The sequence below is a fragment of the Nannospalax galili genome, unplaced genomic scaffold, assembly GCF_000622305.1.
Source record: "Nannospalax galili isolate Female #2095 unplaced genomic scaffold, S.galili_v1.0 scaffold666, whole genome shotgun sequence".
Taxonomy (NCBI): Eukaryota; Metazoa; Chordata; class Mammalia; order Rodentia; family Spalacidae; genus Nannospalax; species Nannospalax galili.
Window position 1 is genome coordinate 4815948 of NW_008356473.1, and position 22320 is coordinate 4838267.

Consider the following 22320-nt stretch of genomic DNA (forward strand, 5'->3'; position numbering starts at 1 on the left):
ATTTAAATATACTGAGTTTTTGTTCATTCACTGAGCCAAGGCATTTGAATGAATCTTTTTCTCTGAATTATGCATTGTCATCCAAAGCACCTACTCTCTCTGACCACCCTTGCGTTCCCTATCCTTTGTATCCCTGACTATGGGAACTTGGTCTCCCAAAGTCTCCATTGGTACATCATTCTCAGTAGCCACAGGTGAAAAACTAAGCAGCTTGTTTTATAAGTATACTGATCTTTTCTTTGATTCCTCTCTGGACTTTCACCACCTTCATTCCTAGTTGGATAATGATCCCCTGTTGCATGTGTACATGTGCACATGCACAGGCATGCACACATATGCATACAAGCATTCTTACTTTTGGTGGATCATTCACTTGAAATCCTCTCCTCTGACAATTTCTTCAAAATATTTTATTATTTTCATTTTATGTGTATGTGTATTGCCTCCATGTAGGTAAGTGCACCTGTGTCATGCAATGCCCAAGGAGGTCAGAAGAGGCTGTCGGATCCCCTGGAACTGGAGTTACAGACAGTTGTTAGCTGCCATATGGGTGCCGGGATTCGAACCAGGGTCACAGCCAGTGTTCTTAACCGTTGAGCTATCTCTCCAGCTCCACCTCTGACAATTTCTATACCAGTTAGAGTTCTTGGTTGAAAATGAGAGAAATATTCTAGAAAGGAAAGTGAATTCAAATCTGTGGTACAAGAAGACTATTTGAAGAATAAGGTGGAGGATGTGAGTGTATTTGAGAGGTGTTGTCAAATAGAACCGCAACACCAAGCATAATCAAAGAATGCTTTTGTTGAAAATGTTATGGATAGCTCATAGGAATAATAACTTAACTGGAAGATTAAGCCTAGAAACTAAGAGAAACCAAGTGTGCAGGACACAGCTGGGACCACTGTCGCCTGTAGACCCCAGGTGCCACCTCCACCACTCCCAAATATTCCAGAATAGTCATTCTAAATTTCTCCTGCTTCTTTGCCTCACTCAGTCATACAAACAAAACTCTTGGAATTGGGGTGTGGTGGTTATAACTTGCAATCTCAGCACTTAGGAGGAGGTAGAGGCAAGAGGATTCCAAAGTCAAGACTAGTTTGGACTACATGGTGAACTTCAGACCAGCTGGGCTGCATAATGAGATCCTGTCTGAAAAAAAAATTAATTAATTTTAAAAACACTTTTAGAATGGAAGCTCACACAAGGTCCAAGGTAAGCAATTTCATAGACTGGGCAGCTCATATTATGGAATGTGATTCCCTTTCTCCTGTGAGACCCCGAACAGAGGAAAAGGATCCCAGAAGAATGAAAAGTGCTTTCTAAATGAAGAATTATTTTGTGTGTTATAAAAATACTTTATGTATCTGAGCTTTTCTAAAGATTTATTTCTATTTTTCATTATGTGTATGCATGTGTGTCTGTCTTGGGGTGTGTGAATGTAGTTTGCCTGTAGAGAAATGGGATGCTGGGTCCCCTGGAGCTGGAGTTTCAGGTGGTTATGAGTTGCCTAACATGGTGTTGGGAGCCTAACGTGGGTCCTTTGCAAGAACAGCACACACTTTTAAACACTGAGCCATCTCTCCAGCACCTATATCTGGGATTTTAAATTCTGAAATAACTCATCATTAAAAAACATCTGACTCCATGGGCTGGAGAGAGATGGCTCAAGGTTAAGAACACTGTTCTTTCAGGAGACCCGGGTTCGAATCCCAGCACCCACATGGCAGCTAACAACTGTCCGTAACTCCAGTTCTAGGGGATCCGACAGCCTCTTCTGTCTTCCACAGGCATTGCATGACATGGGTGCACTTACCTACATGCAGGCAATACATGCATACACATGAAATAAAAATAATAAAATATTTTTAAAATCTGGCTCCAGAGCATTTTGTTAACAATTATATATTAATACCCATTTTCCCATAGTTACTAGAAGGTTTTCAGTGCTCATAGCTGATATATTCAAGGATGGGTAGAACATGGCCATTGCCCTGGAGGAACTTATGGCCAACACTATCATGCTTGTGTTTCTCCTTGTACTCCAATGCCAAGTAGAATGCCCAGCACAGAATAGGCTCTCAGAGAAGCTTCTGGAAAAAAAAAAGTCTCCAGCAACAAATCTTTATCAAGAGGCTCATTTTAAAGCTACTGTGTTGTTGGGGGCAAGGGAGACCTCCTGACTTAGTGAGTGTGTTATTAAGATCCCCCTAAAGAAGTAAAATCCACAGTCAAATAGTTGGACTGGCACTAAGAATGGTTCCTGCATAGGAAACTAAAGCCAGTAAACTTGAATTGTATAGATATTCGAGTAGCCAAGGAGATGGCTTCCTCAAAAATGGGTAATTTGGATGTAACAGTAAGTCAAGAATAGTGAAAGCTAGTTTGCATTGTCCTCAAAAGTACGATAGAGGTTGTTTTTAAATCTTCTAAGCGTTGTTAATCAGAATGCCAAAAGGAATATAGAAACTCTCATAATCAAAATTGAGCTAAAGTATATAATTTTGTAAGCATGTGGAGTGACTGCTAAAGGCAAGTCCATATACCATTTGTTAGAAATATGTTCAGATTTGGAACCATCAAAAACTAAACCTTCCAATTCAGCCAATCCTCGAGATAAAAATTATAAATACTCCAGTAATCATAAGAATCCCTTTAAAATTGAGCATATGTTTACACAAGATATCATTATGGCCCTGCTTTCTTAACCAAAGGTTCCCAGACCAGACACCTGAATAAGGATGCGAGGCCAGAATTAGGCAGGAAGTGACCATTTCAGAAAGCTCTGGATGACTGTGGGGCATGGGACTATTTTCATAAGGAGTCCTTTTACTACTGCTTTTTAAACTTTTTTTTTTTTTTTTTTTTTTTTTTTTTTTTTTTTGCAGAAGGAAATTGTAAGGTACAATGAAAATGATGAAAACTCCCAGCAAAATGATGACATGTCAGTCCTTTCAAAAAAATGTTTGGAGACTCTTCACAATGGCCCTGGTTGATTTTTAAGCATCCAAAATGTGCAGATCATTGCATTATTTTTTCATCATGCCAGCAAGTGTTTGCATTTTTATTTTTGTGGGGCAGGAGCAGATGAATTCCTAGAAAAGAAATTGGCACCATGCCACCCCTCAGAAACTGATGTGGGTGAGGACCCAGAAAGTGACTATTAAGTATATTTTGTTACCATTTGCTAATAAATGTTTGAGATCTATCATCTCATTACAACCCTCCAAGATAAAAAGTTATGATCCCAATTTCATAATTAAGAGGACTGGGAAAGAACACTTAACTTCCCAAATGTCAGTTCCATGTAATATGGTCTGACTTCAACACGGATGAACCAAATTTATTTGGTCCATGTGATCACCTCTCCCATCACTGTTCTCCTTTGAAGTTTCATGAATGGTTAAACTTTCCCAACAGAAATGCCATACTTTACTGAAAAGAGAAAGATTGCCATAGTTCCCACAGAAAAGTCCAGCTCCATTTTGGGGGTTCCTTTGAATGTGGACAGGAACTGTGACTTGCCTCTAACCCACAGAATATGGCACAAGGAATGAGAAGTCAATCCTGGGGTTATGTTGCCTATGCCAGACTCTCTCCAATTTGTCAGCAGACCCAGATCCTGCCTCAATCAGGTGGAAGGCAATAAGTAACTCCTGAAAGTTGTTCCCTGACCACCACACATGTGCTGCAGCAATGCATGCCCACATACACACATAGATACATGGATGATAGATAGATAGATGATAGATAGATATATGATAGATAGATAGACAGACAGATAGATAGATAGATAGATAGATAGATAGATAGATAGATAGATAGATAGAGATAGACAGACAGACAGATAGATAGAGATAATAGATTGATAGATGATAGATAATAGAAAGATAGGTAGGTAAATGATAGATATCGAAGACAGATGATTGATAGATAGATGATAGATAGATAGATAGATAGATAGATAGATAGATTGATAGATTGATAGATTGAGTGATAGATAGAGATATTTTATAATCTTAAGTGAGGTCTACTTGGTCTGTTCTGGTTGACACAAACATAGCAGTGAGATTTCTAATGGACTGTCTCACCACTACCATTCAAAACATTCAGGTAGATAGATGGATAGATGATAGATATCAATGATAGATAGATGATAGATTGATAGATGATAGATTGATAGATTAGGTAGATGATAGTAGAGAAGGAGGAAAGAAAGGAAGGAAGGAAGGGAGGGAGGGAGGAAGGAAGGAAGGCATTAAATAAACTTTGTGGTGAAATGGAACAGTTTATAGCTAATACATTAATAGCAAATGGAAGTTGTGGCTCATATCATCAGTACTAATATTCAACGCAAAACCAAGATAACTTGTCCAAGATCACAGAACTATTAGTCCACGAGGCTGGGAGAGGAGCCCCAGATCCTCAGATTCCAGTTCTAGTGCTTTACGGTACTACATTCCACCTGGTTTTTGAAGCGTGTTCAAAACACAATTTAGTTCTATTTGTGTTAATTTGAAAAAGAAGTATCTTTTATTCAGCTCTTTGGGGAAAGGGGCTGTTGTGTAATGAAAATATTTGACCTGCTTCAAGTCCGTGGTGTAGGAAGAGCAGAGATTTCCAAAGAATACAGGAATCCCTGGTTTAACTAATTACGTGTAAAATAACCACCACAATTAAGCAGCTCCTGAGCATCAAGCTTTTGAATTTTGAGAGAGGCAATCGAGCGTCCCTTGGATTTCTCCATCTCAGTTACATTGAACCACTACAACCAAGTTGCTCCCGCAACCCTGAGGAAGAATGCTACAAAGGCAGGCAATAGGCTTTATCCATAAGTCCTCAAGGGAACACCAATTCTCACACACTTGTCATAATCCACACAGTCTAATTTAACAACGATGAAAAGGGCTGCTGTTTCGAAGTTGCAATTAACACAACCACAGATGTACTCACCAAAATGAAAACTGTCTGCCAAATTCTGTACCACAATCAGCTCTTTTTTCCCCCAGCCGGCCCCGTACACAAGGCAGGTGAGAGGTTTTGACAGCCTAAGGAAGTCAAGCAAAGCTTCTGATAGGGGTTTAGACTGATCATTTTTTACGTCCCACATAGCCCTGGGATCCCATGATTCAAGTGTGTATTTTGCTATTCCAGGATTCAAACCACAAGTTTTAAGGAAATGGGATTGATAAGAAAATGTGTAGGTTCTAATCAAGTGCTGTTACTTTGAATCACACAGCTAGAAAAGTTAGCGGAAGGCACTTACACAGTGTTTAACTACAAGCACACAAGCATTCTATATTTACCACCTTAAGAAAGAAAAGTGAGCAAAGGGAAACCATTAAACCAGAGAGAAGTAGAGGCGACATTCAAAACAAGGCTAAAGCCATTTTTATGGTTTAAAGCAATCTAGAAATGGGAAAATGGGCCATCAAATAATAAATGTCAGACGACACAGCAACAAATCGTAGATTGTTTTAATCACAAATATTAATTAAATACCTCAATTAGCAATAAATTGCATTGTTAGAATATATTCCCAGCATAAAAATGGTGAGGGAAACTATCATCTCTCCTGGAAAAGCTCGCCTAGAACTAGCAATGGAGGGAAAGAAAGGAAAGAAAGTAGGCAACAATTATGCTGCATCTGTTTCTTACACATCAGCGGGCGGCACTTTTCCCTAAATCAGTTGAACAGCCAGTGATGTGAAAGATGAGGGCTCGTTAGGCAGCCCGCACACAGCACCTGAAATGGTTTGTCAAACAGTCGTGCCTCTGAAAATCAACAAGGAACCGGGAGGTGAGGCTTCATTTATAGAGAGAACAAAGTCCATGCAGAGCCCAAGCCAAGGCACCCAGGCTTTACGCAGGCTCCATTCACTTGGTTCTGCCGAAGAAAAAAGAACAAAGGAAAGACGAAGGAGCAGAAGGACAGAATAGAAAACAAAAGCGAAGGCAGCGATGCGGAAATAAGGGGCAGCATTTTTGCCCAACTCACTCCCAAGACTGCACATCATCACTTATTCGTTCTTAGCAACTCAATAATGTCGTCTTATCTCCAATTTTAGAGATGAAAAAAAAGTCTCACACATAAAAACTTGCTCAAAGTCACACCACACTAGATTCAAAGACAGGTATGTTCATCTCCACACCTGAGCCTCTTAAACATGACAAGGGTGTTTTCTTGAAGGTACAATTCAGGCCAATATCCACCAATTACAGAGCTTAAGAAAGAATTTGGGGGTGGGGCAGCTAGAGAGATGGCTCAGTGGTTAAGAACACTGGCTGTTCCTGCAGAAGACCTGGGTTCAAATCCCAACACCCACATGGTAGTTAACAACTGTCCATAATTCCAGTTCCAGGGGATCCGACAGCCTCTTCTGTCTTCCGTGGGCATTTCATGACACAGGTACACTTACCTACATGCAGGCATAACACCCATATACATAAAATAAAAATAATAAATAAAATATTTTTTAAAAAGAAAGAATTTGGGGAGATCAGAAAATAAAATAATTGTAGGCTCTGGAACTGAGAACATTTTATGGATTTGGCTTACGCTCCTGACATGTGAGGAAGAATTTGTAGTTCAACTAGGAATGCCAGAAAGTGAAGTAGACAGCATCTTTGTGAATCTACTTTCCCTGGTGTGTTGGTCCAAATACTCTTGGGTAGTTCTTCCACATGCATACCAAGCATCCTCGTTCACACCAGGTGTCCTCCAGGCCAGGAGCCCAGTTTCTGAAACTGTGGTTTGTCTGCTACCTGGACTTAGTACTCCCCATTGCCTGCTGAAGGTTGATATGCTGTTTATAAAAGATAGCTCTTTTTTTCACTTTGATTTTGTAATTCAACACACAGTCAGGAAAAGGGTTTTTACTCAGCAAATACATAACAAGCAGCTATTATGTGCTCAGTGTTAGATTACATTTTACTCATCCACATATACTTAGTCTCAGATAAACTTTTTAAAAATCACTGCATCTCACTCATGTTTCATGTGAAGAGGAATCCCACCCTCCAAAACAAATCAAGATATAGTTGAAGTTTGGAAGGTCCCAAGCATCACAAAGCATGGTCCTTATTCCCCAAGAGGCTTAAGATAACACAGCATGACCAGCGGTGACGTTCATCGCTCAGTGAAGAAGACAATATCAGCTAGTGTTTGCATCTCTACCCTTTCTACTACAAACATCTCTATCTGAAGTGATGTCCTCCTGGGTCTTCCAGGGTAAGACAAAGAGCAAAGACTAGCCTCACCCATAGACTCCTCCAAAAGCCTCTCGGCTTTTGGATTCTCCTTCATTAACCTTAATAGAGCATGGCAAAGTCTGTTCCAGGTTCTAAGGAATAGATAAAGCAAAGCCATCTAACTCCCATTCCCTACCACAACACACCACAAAGTTACTCTCCCCCCCCCCATAGTCTTTGCTCAACATCAGAGCTAGTCAAGCATGACAAGTGAAGGATTTATTTTGAGGAGACAAAGAAGAACAATGAGAGGACGGAGCTCTCAGTGCAGAAGTGTCTGTCCTCAGTTGTCATTAGAATTTAGAGAGCAGGAAGGAAAGCAGAGTCAGGAAAATAGACCAGTGCCAGACCTGCAACAGAACAAAACTGCGTTTATTCAAATAGTGAGTGACAGCAGCCTTCCCATGGGATGGAAGCAACTGTACTGTGATTGGGGACAGTTAGAGATCATATAGGGGCTAGGTCATGAGGAAATAGATGCAACTGCAGGGTCTACATGTCTAATTCTCCTGGAGCCACTTGCTCAAGCAGGACAGGCTACCTTGAGCAACAGGCTATCTCAAACAGTTCCCCCTGAGTTCCAGGAGTGGCAAATCTGGGTGTGATTGATCAATAAGGTTAGTAACGGTCTCAGAGGCAAATAAGGTCAACATCAGTTTCAGAGGATTTCGCGTTTTCTGCAATGGGGCATTCCATCTATCAGTCATAATCTGAGCTGCTTCTGGGGACTTAGCATCTTATAGTAAATTGGGTGCACCTTACAAAACCCCTGCAAAAGTTCCAGACTAAATCAGAGGATTTTCTGAAGAATGCAAATGAAATAACATTATAATTCTGTAGATTCTGTTTGAACCTTTGCCCTTCTCAACATACAGATGGAACAATCACCACATTTATATAAATTCTCCTTAACAAAATACACAAATTCAAAGAATTTAGATAGTGCTATTACAAATCTTTCAAGGTTCAGAGAACACAGATTATCATTAGGTGGCCCCAGCCTTAGAGAAGAAAGTGGAGGAAAGTGGAAAGTTTCACAGCAAAATGAAGATGGAGAAAAATGCTGACACAATTTTATTCGCAAATGCCAGCCACCTAAACTCACTAGAATGCGTCACTGAAGTTGCCATTCAAGATCCAACTCATGTGTAAGTCTGTGTGTGTGCATGTGTGTGTATGTGTGTGTGTGTGTGTGTGTGTGTGTAAGTGCATTGCCTGCATCTCTGTAAGTGCTCCGGTGTCCTGCAATGCCCAAGTTGGTCAGAAGAGGGCACTGGATCCCCTGGAACTGGAGTTATAGACAGTGGTTAGCTACCATGTGGGTGCTGGGAATCGTACCTGGGTCCTCTGCAAGAGCAGCCGATGATCTTAACCACTAAGCCATCTTTCCAGCCCAAGATACACCTCTTAATCCTATCTTAGCAACCCAACTAGAGGCTCCAAGTCCTCATCTGCCCATCCCTAGTAGAAGGATAATTAAGCAACTTCAATTTATCTGTCTAATAACAGAGCCTGATTCCCTACAATGGACCTGGACATCCAATTGAGTCATAAGCCTCAACCTCCCTAAGCAGTGACTTCTGTTTGTTAAACCTCTTGATTCCTCATTATTGCTACTAAAAATACTAGGGAGTCCCATCTGGGCTGCCACATGTTACAAGAGAAATTGGGGTCCCCTCTTTGGACTCTTAGTCTTGCTAATAAAATAGTTTAAGAACAGATTCAGAAGAAAGCTTGAGAACAATTTTATCAGCAGTTAAAAGAAAAATAACAGGGCAAGCACGATGGAAATCTCTGCAGCTTCCAGAGGGGAGTTGGTAAATGGAAAGAGAGAAGGCCATGCCTTGTGACTTAGGCTAACATGTTCATTGACAGAGGTCCAGCAAGTAGCCATATGGAAAGATGGGAGAAGCTTCAGAGAAAGAGTGAGGAAGCCCAAAGTGTCAGAGAAAACCTTCCTGGACTTTGGCCAGTCTCCAAAAGAAAGAAATAGAAGAAGGAAGAGGAAACAAGATGCTTTTCTGAGTTAGGACTCAGACAAGTGTGCAGAGTTAACAGAGATACATGACAGTTCTGTGACTGCACCCAGGGTGGCTATCTGGGAAGAAAGGGGACTATTTCATTAAGAGGATAATTATTCTTTCCAAATCTTTAGCCTGGCCTTAGGTGACTCAACATTCCTAAGTGGTAGTCTGTTGGCCAGGTGACTAACCAGATGATTGGAAGGCTGAGCTGAATTAACTCTTAAGGCAAGAGATAATGGTATGTCATGCCTCCACCTAGGACCAGAAGTAAACTCCATTCTTTTGTCCAAGCCCTTAATGTACCTCAAACAGAGCCCTGATATCCTCCAAAAGTACTGTAACATATATCTCCCTTCTGAAGAGGTAACCCTAACATCATTTAGGAGACAGGCTAAAATTGGAAGAAATAACCCATTTGGACCATGAAAATCCAGAGCTCTGGTTACTAAGCTATTCACTGTATGGCATAACAAAGAACTGGGCCCAGCTCAGGCCGCCTGCCATAAGAAATGGGGAAAGGGCTTCCGCATATGTGACGGCCCAGCACAGTCAGGTGTGACAATGACAACCTGCTGAGAAATGATCTGCCCAGGACAGACTGCCATTGGATATCGTAAGGCGGCGTGGGAAACCATGATTGGCTAGCCAACCCCTTATAACCCCAACCGCTTCCCAGAATAAATGAGTCTGCAGCAGCTTGCTCTCTGCTTGCTTTCATCCAACTCCCAGTGTCTGTGTCATGACTCCGTGCCTTTCACCCCCATTTCGGCAGGGCCCCTGTGTCCCCCTCCAGCTGGCTCCAGGGGAGGACAGTAACAATTCACCATCAGGGATTAGTGGCTAGACTGGAGTTTGAGCCATACCCCTATGCGTAGACTCCAGGCAGGGATGCTTATTAAGGAGGAGATAAGAAACCAGAGCTCCCTTCTGACATTCTGGACCTCCCTGAATCTGCAGAGCTTTCAAGGATCCCTACTCCTAAACTGCCTAGCCATTCCTATCTCCTGGCCTGTCATTGCTGCCATCATTAAAATGGGGCTATATCCCTATGTGGATTAAAGTTATTAACACATGCTAAATGTTTAAAACAGTGTTCAGTCCACTATATAGAGTTGTAAGTGCTTGTCATTATTACTACTGTTACTGTTCTTTTCCTTCTCCTCACCATCATCACTCATCGACTTTGGGAGACTTCTGGCTTGGCTTCTTTCTGGAGTCCAGCTTCTTCTTCACATTCTCAGCATCTGACTTGGTTCAACATATGAAAATCTGTCAGCTCCCCTGCCCACTAAGGTACAACATGTTCTTTTTATTCCCAGCCCTGGAGGGAGTTCTGCTGTAAACCACAACACACTGTGATATCAGGTATCACACTTGGTTGGACATGAGCTGTCCAGTTTCACCTTGTACGGCTGAAACCCAGCAAAACCTAGCATTTCAAGGCAGGCTTGAGTGGCACTTTACTGAAGGCAACAGGCTCCAGGCTCTGAGCAAGCTGAGGAGGGTATTTCTTTCAAGACCAGAGAAAAAGTCTGGGTCACACCAGTGAGAAAATTGCAGAGAGCCTGCCATATGGTTATGCTGAAGAACTGAGCAAGCAAATAACAACCAAGACATTAGAAACCAACAATATTGAACACAGATGACAAAACAAGATGTGAAATGACCTGAAGCAAACAGTTCAACCTAAAGACATAAACAGTAGCTGGGATGGAGAAAAATATTGCTTCATTTGTTCCCTCATATATGTAACTCCACTCTGAGAAGGTTCTCCAATCATTGAATGAATGAGCACAGAGGTCTCCTCTTAATAGTCACTTACATGGCACACATATTAGTGACTTGTCTCAGTGTGAAAAACGACCTTATAAAAGCAACTTGTGAAAGGAAGGGTTTGTTTGGGCTCACAATTTTAATATATAGTTCATCAGTGAAGGGAGGGCATAGTAGCAAAGGCTTGAAGCAGCTGGTCACATTGTATATGCAGTCAGGAAGCAGGGAAAGCTGAGTGCTGGCACTCAGTTTGTGTGGTGATTTCAATGAGAAATGATCCCTATAGGTTCAGGTATTTGAACACTTGGTCTCCAACTGGTGGTGCTGTTTGGAGAAGTGATGGAGTCTTTAGGAGGTGCAGCTTTGATAGATGAGGTACATCACTGGGGGTGGGCTTTGGGGGTTTATAGCCTCACTCCACTTCCTGTTCTCTTTCTGTGTGTGGATAAAATGTGATCAGCCAGTTTCCTGCCTGGTCACCTGCTGCCATGCCTTCCCCATTATGGACTCTCCCTCTGGCAGTGTAAGCCAAACTAAACTCTTTATTCTGTAAGTTGCTTTTGGTCGTGGTGTTTTATCATAGCAACAGAAAAGTAACACATAACTTGCTTTCGCCTTTTTATGCAGTCCAGGACACCAGTCCATGGAGTAGTGCTATCAATATTTAGAGTGAGTCTTCCTACCTCAATTAACTCAATTGACCTCACAGATATGTGCAGAGCTTTGTTCCCATGATGACCCTAAATCCCATTAAGGTAGGATTAACCATCACCTGGGAATCCTGGGAAGTGAAGAGGTGTGACCAGGCAGTAAGAGGGATGCTAAGTGATCCTACCCTGAGGATGCTCCCACAAACGTAACTGGCAAAGTGAGAGAATAATACAATTGAGTGGCTTAGACCATATTTTTTCCTGAAATTTCACCAGGATACCATAAAATAAATTCAAAATCAATAGGAAAACAACTAAAAGTTTGACGCTGTATCACTAGGCTGACCAGGATGACACAAAAATTTTAACTTTAAGAATTAAGGAGGTTGGGAATTAGCTGACGATGAGCTGGACTCAAATTCCCATTTTATCACTGTGAAAGATAGTGCTTCTCTCATCTGGGATGGTGGACCTCCATCTAAGACAAGGGAAGAATAGCCCTGCCCATCCTTGCTCCAACCAGATCATACCCTCAGTTTAGGCAACTAAAGCGCCAAACTTCGGACTCGGAACAAAAAGCAGAAAGCCCAGATGTGTTGAGAGTTCACATAAGGTAAAATGACCCAAACCCATGGGATAAGAAGCTATTTCAGAAAAATCTGGTCTAGAGACGGTTTGCAGAAGACTAACAGTTATAGTCATTATCAGAAGAGGTTTTAGACTAGGAACTATGAAGAACTGAGGTTAACTTCCTTGGTCAAAATCATGATGACTTGATGGTAGACTTGGGAGTTATGTTGATCAAGGGTCTCTAGAGGAATAGAGCTAACAGAATGACTTTATATTAAAAGGGGATATAGTACATTGGATTACATGGTCTAGGTAGCTCAGACCTAGACCTGACTGTCTCATACTAGGAGGCTAAGAACCCCATAGCTTCTCAGTCCATCAGTCTGTTGCTGGAGGACTGGAGGATTCCTGGAGAGCCACGGGTCAGGTCTCTAGCTGACATGGAGATGGCTGAAGACGTTGGGTTCTGATGTCGCAAAGAACAGCAGCAGCAGTAAGATGCCAAGAGAGTAGAAGAACTTGGCAGGGCAATGTGAAGGCAAATCTTCTCTCTCAGGCTTCCTTTTATCTGGGCTCCATAGGAAGGCACTGCCTGCCTTTAGAGTGGGTCTTCCTACTTCAATAAACTGATCAGGAAAATTCCTCACAAGTGCACCCAATGGCTTGTCTATTAGTTGATCCCAGACCCAATTAAGTCTACAACCAAGATTAACTACCCATGGAGTAAAACTTAGCCCTGTAATTCTAAACCCCAAGTCAAGCAGAAAATTATGCTCTAAATGGACAGATCTTGACATCTTGAGAAAACTCTTTATGGTCTTGTTTTCGTCATGGAAAGACAAAGCTACATCATTTTAACCTGTAGTGTTTTGAAGATTCCTCAGCATCATATATAAATCAGGTGAAGGAATAAGAAGCCTAAATGCCCACATGGACTTCAAACCTTCTTCCAGGTTCAGAGAGTTGACATCATCTCTTGCAGAGATAGTTACCTCTACTGCACCCCCACTGTCTTAGCCTGAAGTGTGCAATAATGGAGACTGGGTCATAAATACATTTACCAAAGTTCATTCGGGGTGATAGATAAGACCTTGAATTCAATCAACAAATAGGAGTACTTCTTCAAGTCAAGCTACATGCCAGGCACTAGGTAAATGGTGGCTAATAAAATGACAGGCAAGTAAAAGAAACATGCATTCACCAACAAGCCTTATACAAATGGCATGTTTATAAAAGCTGATAAATATAATCAAAGCAAATAACTGAACTTTATAAGAGACAGTAACAGAAAAGTGAGGTTTATTAAACAGGGTCAGCACTTCCTAGAACCCAATGTTCCCTGGGGAAACCTGTGGTTTAGGACAAGATGATACAGGAATATTGGAGTATCTTTGAGAACTTGAGGAGCTGGGGTTCTGAAAACTCAGCCACCAAAGCTGCCCTGAACCAGTAGCTTTTGGGTTCTTTTCTCTTGAATTTAAAGAACGAATTTCATAGACCACAGAGGGTGAGTGTTAGAGAGGCATTTATTATAGATTCTGTTGTATGGATTTGTCCTCCACCTGACAAGCTAGACTGGCAAGCTGTGGACAGATGCCTTCTTCTCAAGCTTAGATTCACCTGCTTGCTCTGATCGCCACAAACAAACTCAACTATGGACACTCCATAAAAGGAGGGTAGCAAGAGTCAGTCATGCCTTCCACCAACCAACTGGCCTGAAAGAGACAGAAGAGAAGAAAAAGGAAGACAGACCTCAGAAAAGACGGTCAACCCAACAGAATCTCAGGGCAGCTCTAGGGGGTGGGAATGCTGGGAAGGAAAAGCACATTATCTCATTAAAGGGATAATTATTCCTCCTAACTCTTTAGCAAGCCTAGAGTGGATTGGCTTTCCAAGAGGGGTCTTGACTTCTTGAGGAGTGGTCCCTTAGTCAGGTGACTGACCTGACCAACTGTATTAAGTTTTTATGTTTTGGGTGGCTTGGAATGCTAGACCTCCACCTTCTCTAATGGCCAAAGCTACTGGAACAAGGGTTCTCCCTACAGATAAGAAAACAGAGGTCCTCAGAGGAGATGCTGCAGAAGCCAGACTGGCTAACTCTTGCTCAGGGTCTTCTGCCCATGCTACCTTGTAACCCTATACCAGCTGTTCCTGATGCATCAAACAGTAGCGCATAGCCGCTGTAATGCCAGGTAAAAAGCCTTCAGGACCAGAGATGTGCAAACCACACACTGTTGGTATTTAAGGACTTGATCAAGCAGAGCCCACCTGCATCTCCGGCTTCTTCCCATCTGTCACTGCCACACTGTACCATAGGCACCCAGAGAAGTCTTTCAAATGCACTTTCTGAGCATTATGTTTAATATCCAGTTTGAAAAGAAAACCGAGTGGCTGAATTCCCTTGCCTCTTTTCCCCTAATTACGGTGCACACAGCCAGCCAGAGAAACAAAGACTTGGGTCCTCGGTTGATTCTCTGATGCCTCATCTGAAGTCTAGGTATTTATTTTAACTCAGAACTTGGTTCCTTTTAAAGGAAAAAACATCAGAGTCCCTAAAGAGATTCTCCTGCTAAGATTTCAATCTCCATTCGGTCCAAAATGGATGTCAAAGGCAGAAGAACCACAGGATCCTTGTGACAGTCCACTTTGAGTTTCTAATTTGGACAAGGAAGCCATAATCTGGTGGTCTAACCCCTGTTGAAGAATGCAAGGAGGAATGAAAATCAAATAGGGGGATCGATCCAATCAAAACGAAGTCTGGTAAAACAACATCCAGGGAAACAGAACCTCCTGAGGCTCTAAGCTAATAGAAGCAGCTGGTGAGGACCACCAAAGACAAGAGAGTGAGAAAGGGCTTCCAGGGCGAGAAAGCTGAGTGGCTTCTGCAGGACAATGGTGCAGAAATTAGCATTCCAATGGACTGGCACAAAAGAACTCTGGCCAAGCCTGGGAAGGAGGCCCCTTCTTAAAGTCCGTTTGTGTCTCTCCACAGCCTCTTCACACACAAAAAAGGTTAGTTTCCTCTGAGTTATCTTCTCAACTATTTTTAATAGAAGTGTGGCATATTTGCTTCATTTAGCTAAAAATAAATCACTCCTCTGCTTGGTATTTGGGCAGCATTTGGCCCTAACATCTTAAACACACACTTGTCAGAACTTTGCTACCTCCCTCTTTCTTTTAGTGAAAGTTTGGACTCCACTGAGTGTTCCTCCACTCTTAAGCTCCAAACATTTCAAACAGCACAAAAGATATGACAAGATGAAAAGAAATGTCCACAAATAGCTAGACAACTAGTTAGCAGCTTTCTGTTTCTCTCTCTCTCTCGCTTGCTCTCTCTCTCTCTCGCTCTCGCTCTCGCTCTCGCTCTGTGTGTGTGTGTGTGTGTGTGTGTGTGTGTGTACACTTTCTGCAGAAGGAAAAAATTTTCACTCTGGGAAACTGGTTCAATCTCTCTCTCTCTCTCTCTCTCTCTCTCTCTCTCTCTCTCTCTCAACACACACACACACACACACACACACACACACGGAGTCCACTTTCCAAACCTGTTTAGTGTTAGAAGGAAAAAATACCATGCCATGTGTAGCACTGACCTTTAGAACTCCTTGTCCTTCTGTGGTGAGCATGGAGAGCTACAATTTAAGTGGAATTGCTCATTCTCCATCTTTTATAGTCCAGTGTTTGCAATTTAATGAGGTTTTGGTGTTCCATCAAGGACGGGCATTTCTTTAACAAAAGGAACCTGAAACACAGGTTTTGATAAAAAAAAAAAAAAAAAAAAAAAAACCTGCCCAGGCTTCAGGGAGCTGGTTTAAATCTATTTCAGATCCAGATCAACTTTGATTTGAAGTTATTCCTCTTGTCCCCTGACAGGTCTGGCAAGGGCATTATTTTTTAATTCTTGATTTTAATCTCAGCTGCATGGCAAGCATCTCCCCACCCCCCCAACATTGCCTCAGCAGTCCTTAAGCTTGGGCACAGATGCAAACCCCTCCACTACATCAACATAAATTCATTCTCCTCCCGATCAGGGGTTGATCCAAGTAGAGACTAGAAAACAGCAAGAGCTGCCCTAGGAGAATTCACTTAAGGCTAGTGTTACAGTGCAAAAAATCCCCCTTATAACTGGTGAAGAGAATTATAATCTCTGACCCAGGTGGAACCGGAACTTTCCAGTTTCTCCAGATCACCTCGTCACAGATCCACCCTTAGGAAGGTGGGTTCACGTTAGGTTATGCTAAACAGATGGGCAGAATACTTAGTACATTAAGTATTCCCTGGTCCCTAGGTTAGTGCTTCTGGATGGGGTCACAGGCCTGTGGTTCTCCATCAGTGTGCAGGCTTTTCTGAATTCTTCAGAAAATATAAACTTTCCTTTTCTTATTTATATCTCTTTTCTAAGCATGCCTTCCCTAATGCTTTGGGCTGCCCCAACATTTTGGGCTTTCTAACTTTTTCTCTAAAGGTCCCTTCCCTTCTCCACCACATGGCTGCCAGTCTGCCATGACTCTGACTTCCATGTGGGCTCTAAACAGACATGACTTTACGGCTTTTTTCCTTCTCTCCTCCATTCTTCTCCAGGCGGCTGATGAGATTTACAGCTTTCCTGCCCTGGGGATTTTTCTTTAAATTCTTAAAGAATTGTCCTAGAGCTTTCATTTGAGTCCATTCTTAATTCCTTTTATGAAGTAGAGTAAGGGGACCACGTTTGCGCCCTGTATCACTAGAAGTATCTCTGAGACACTGAATCACTGTTCACTCCTGTCCATTAAAACCACCATTGACCTTCTGATGAACCTGGCCAAGCAGATTCATCTCCCGCTCCCCTAGGGCTTCGCTCTACTTGCACAGGACTGGGATGCTAAGCCTAGGATTTTCCCTTCCTAAGTATCGCCCAATCCACTCTTTGTCTACCAGTAGAAGTTTTCACTCCTAAGCACCTACCAATGGATCCTTTAAGTTCCTGAGACAAGGGTCCTCCCCCAGCTCTCATGGAGCTTGGGTCTAGATCTTCATTGTTAGAGTAGCAAATAGCCCTATAAGTTTAACTGGTAAAGACTATGAAATCTCTAGTCTGACAGGAGAGCTTCTAGACCCAGCCACAGACATGTAGGTTCTATAAATCTGCATGCTTTGCTGAATTCTTCAGAAAAGTGTAATCTCTCCTTTTCTTCTTCATATCCCTTTTCTAAGCATGCTTCCTCTAATGCTTTGGGCTACCCTAGCATCTTGTATTTCTTTACTTTTTCTCTAAGCTTCCTTGTCCCAGCCACTAGTCAGCCATGTGCCTGACCTCCATGCAGGCTCTAAACCCACATGGCTTCATGAATTTCTTTCCTTCTTCCTTCCATTCTACTCCTCAAGGCAGCTAGCGAGATTACCAGCTCACCTGCCCTGAGGATTTTCCTTAAAATTCTAATAAAATTATTCTAAAGCTTCCATTTGGGTCCATTCTTAAATTCTTTTATGAATGAGACTAAGAACCCTCTAGGGGGCGCTCTTTCTCCCCGTTTCACCTACTGACCAATGCTATAATCTCAAATTCGTTGTCTTCTAACTCATCCTCTATGCAACAAGCAAGGAGAATTTCTTAATTGCTGTTTCCCCCTTTATTACCCATCTCTCAGTATACACACACACATACACACACACCCACACACACACACACACACACACACACACACACACTCCCCAGCATGTAAATCTATGCTTTCAGACCCTCGGGATCAGACCTCCATCATCTCCACAGTATTTCTCTCTCTTCAACTCCTTTAAACTCCACACTAGTCACATCAACATGCGTACTGACTCCCAAGCTTCCAGTATTTTCTTCAAGCTGACCCCTGTTCTGGGACAACCTTCCTTCACATTCGCCTGAGCAACATCTTAGCTCACCAAGAGAATGTTCTCTGACCATGGTTTTGGTTAATAGTATCACCCCTGTTCTCCCACAACACCACGAAAGCACCTCTACCCCCCGTACACAGCTGTCACCTGCAAGCAGCGAGCCTGGTTCGTCCTTCCCCATTCCTCTTCATTCTCCCCAGACAGCCAACTCCACAGCTCTTTTCCATAGTTGATATGCAGACCAATCAACTAACCAAACACTTACCTAAGCATGAGGTTAGAGGCTTCTGCAGTCCTGTATGCCATGGTAGGGATAGAGGCTGAGAGGTCCTCCTCATCAAAGGTCAGGGATAACAGCTCCTCTGGCTAAAACTCAATGTCTATAGAATATAGAATGGTATGTCAGGTGCCATCCTGACCTAGTGGATACTACCTGGGCAGAGCCTCCTCAGTGACAGATTAGCCTTTCCATATCAAGGAAAAGCAACCTCAGGAAAGCAGACTGAGACTTGGACTAGAGTCCAAAGATCTGCATCCTAAAAAACTGTATACCAGAGACCTGTCTAGTAAAAGCCCTGCATCCTTAAGACCTGTATCTTAAAGGCCTCTATACAAAAGGCCCGCATCCTAAAGGCCCTGTATCCTAAAGGCCTATGTACTAAAGGCCTTGATCCTCTTATTACAGAACCAAAAAAAAAAAAAAAAAAAAAAGTCCCTTAAGAAAAATCTGGTCAAGAGGATAAAAAATCTCTGGTCTAGATAAAGACCCCAACTACCCAGTATCACTGGGCTAATCACCTGGTCACAGAACCACCCCTAGGAAGGCAGGTTCACCTTAAGTCATGCTAAAGAGATGGACGGAACACTTAGTGCACTCATGAGATGAACCTTTCCTCCCCAGAATCTCCACCCCCTAGTGCAGTGCTTGCGGACCTGGCCCTAGACAGGAGCTCTGTTTAAGTCCGCTCGCTTTTCTGAGTTTCTCAGAAAAGCATAACCTCTGCTTTGCTTCCTTGTATCTCTTTCCTGTGCTTTCTGTAACGCTTTGGGCTGCCCCAACGTTATGGGCTTCTTTACCTTTGCTCTAAGGCTCCCTTCCCCTCTCTGCCATATGCTTGCCAGACTGTCATGTGTCTGTCTGACCTCCATGCAGGATCTACACCTGCATGGCTTCATGGTTTTTTTCCTTCGCCCCTCCATTCTCCTCCTTAAGGTAGCTGCTGAGATTTATGGCTTACCTGCCCCAAGAATTTTCCCTCAAAGTCTAATAAAAATTGCCCTAAAGATTCTGTTTGAGCTCATCCATAAATGTTTTTATGAATGAGACTAAGAACCCTAAAAGGGGGCTCTGTTTTATCCCTGTGTCACTACTCACTTTGCAGCTCTGTGGATGTCACTTAGCCTCTCTGAGCTTTTACTGTGCTCCCTTCCTGTTTCACAGGCTGGGTATGAAGGTCATATCAACTATAAAACCACTTTGCAGACTCAGGGTGATGCAAGCTCTCATCCATATTTTTTAATATTTTATTTATTATTTTTTTAATCGTATGGGTATGAATGTATCACCTTGCATGTATGCAAGTGCACCAATGTCATGCAATGCCAGCAGAGGTCAGAAGAGGGCATCGGATCCCCTGGAACTGGAGTTACAGGAGGTTGTTAGACACCATGTGGGGTCTGGAAACCAAACCTGGGTCTTCCGTAAGAGCAACCAGTGCTCTTAACTGCTGAGCCATCTCTCCAGCCCCTCATCCATATGTTTTAAGGTCAATTTAATTTATATGCCTAAGTTTTTAAGAAGTCTACTCCCTAAAGATGTTATCCCATCAAAATTCTGAACATATTTACAAGCAAGTATAACAGGACATGTACCTGTGGGCATAAGATAAGCCATTGGTCTGTTTTTCCTTCATATCTTCTGTCATGGGATTCCTTCACTGTTACTCTGAGAACATCCCCTTCTGCCCAGACACTAGATGTGCATTCCCTCCTGCTTGGAGATAAAGGAGACACTGAAGAATCAGAATACAAGAGGATATATTCTTAAACAGCAAGTTCAACACCCACTGGTCCAGGTATAAAACAGAAAGGCTGAGACCAGGCTTTGTTGCTGCCACTGGAATAGATAAAAGGCTCCAGGACTGAGAGAAAGGAAGAGGAGGGGTTCCATGGAGAGAAACAGAATGAGCTTGAGAGACACAGCAGCTGCCCCAGCAGCTCCTGTCCATCACATTGCCACCTTCACCACCATCACCACTGTCAGCCTAGGAGCAGCCTAAGCCTAGTCCCCTCACTGTCTGCTGAACACTACCGGTCAATGGCAGCAAGCACATATCCTGTGATCTGCATATTCACCTCTGCCCTAAGAGTTCACACACCTCCTTATTTAACCCATACTCCATGTGTGGGTTCTTGCATGCACATGTACACACACATACACCCACACCCACACACACATACAAATACAACCTATCTTCTCCCTTAACATGTGCCTAAAACACCTCTCAGACTTCATATAGAATATCAGAAATTAAACAGATGAATCAAAGACAGATTTTAAAAGAAAGAAAAAAAAAACTTGGCCTCTGAACAAATACAATAGAATATTTACTCTGAGGAACTGGCTTTGAGTAATACCAAGATCTTACCTGAAGTTGTCATTGTAATGAACTGTCTCTCTGAGTACATCGCCTTTATTTATCAAAAGTGTTTGGCGCATTTCACTGAATTCTGAGGAGTGTCTACGGGGCCAGTGGGGCCAGACAGTCATGAGTACAGAGCGGACAAACAGAATTGGATAGGAGAGAGAGAGGCATTGAATGGTTTTATACAGAATGTCAAAACACGCATGATTCTGCCCAAGGGATCTGCTTTTAACTCCGACTCTGGTCTTTTATACAAAAGGCAAGCAAGATTCCATACCCCTACACACACACACACACACACACACACACACACACACCTCACATTTATGGTGAGAACAGAGCTCAGTGGTGGCTGAGCAAAGCCTAGAGATTAAGAAAAGGAAAAGGTCGAGGGGCAGAATCTTACCAGTAAATGAACTGGTTCCCAGGATAGCAGAGAAGATGCAGTGCTCACAGCTCTGCATGTGGGAGAGCACAACCATCACTTACAGATGTGCCAGGAACCATGCTTGGTACTGAATTCATAGACAAAATAAGTAAATAATGAATCCATAAATGTCATGCAAGTATAGACCAGTTCTGAACACTTAAAGTCATCCAGAGGCTTCACCAGCTACAGTAATATGGACGTACGGGAAAGACATAATTATTGGCAATTATAATACAGTGAAATAAGTGCTACTGAGGACAGACTGATTCACTGTATTGCCCCTATTATGGAAATACCTTTCAGGAAAACTTGATATAGTCAAGAGCTGAAGGTAGAGGTTGAGTAGCATTATTGCCAGAAGTAGCTCTTTACAGTTTTTTTACTTGGCAACAAATAAGTGTGTATACTTATGGGTGTCATTGGTATGTCAACACGTTAAAGGATGAGTATGGGTTTTCCAAGTAAAATATATGTGTTGGGTGGCCCCAGCAGTTGGATCGGTCAAGAGAGTTCACACAAAAGACCAAAAGAAAATGTAAACCTATATTTTTTTGTTGTTTTCAATTTTTTAATTAATAGTCAACAGGTAGGCTTTTACATTAAAATTCAGATTTCTGATTTGTCTTCAAATTCCCTCATGGTAACAATTGGCTGAAATTGAGTGGTAGCTATCTCTTTAAACAGGGTAGAATTTGTACCAGTCCCTGTCAATCTTCCTGTGCCCTCAATGTTGGAATATGTGTGTCCCTGAGATGTGTCCTTCATTGTGACAGTGATAACAGGAAGAAGAGTTAAAGCCCATAAGAGAAAAAGGCCTTGAGGGTAGAGTCCTAGTGAATGGAATTCATGCCCCTGTAAAAGAAACATTGGGAGGACACAATGAAAACAAACGTGTGTTCAGAAGACCTCTCCCCAGACACCAACCTGCCTGGGAACTTAACCTTGGGTCTCTCAGCCTCCAGAACTCTGAGCGATACATTCTTTTATTTATAACCTACTCTGTCTCATGTATTTTGTTATAGCAGCCAGATACACAAAGACATTGAGACAGTAGTGAGGCCCAGGTCAAGTTATCATTTATTATCAAGTTTGTGCTAATAGTATAGTTTAAAAAAAAAAAAAAAAAAAAAAAAAAA

The 22320-nt window shown here is 42.3% G+C and overlaps 1 long non-coding RNA gene across 1 annotated transcript in view; it reads right to left on the reverse strand.

The window, feature by feature from the left end:
- Positions 1 to 13784: 13784 nt before the first annotated feature.
- The window catches only part of LOC115067874, a 25555-nt gene continuing 17019 nt past the window's right edge, over positions 13785 to 22320 (reverse strand). The window contains exons 2-5 of the long non-coding RNA XR_003847238.1: positions 19982 to 20099; positions 18375 to 18489; positions 15856 to 16004; positions 13785 to 13980 (exon numbers count right to left, since the gene is read on the reverse strand). This is a non-coding gene — a long non-coding RNA (uncharacterized LOC115067874). The remainder of the gene's footprint in view (positions 13981 to 15855; positions 16005 to 18374; positions 18490 to 19981; positions 20100 to 22320) is intronic.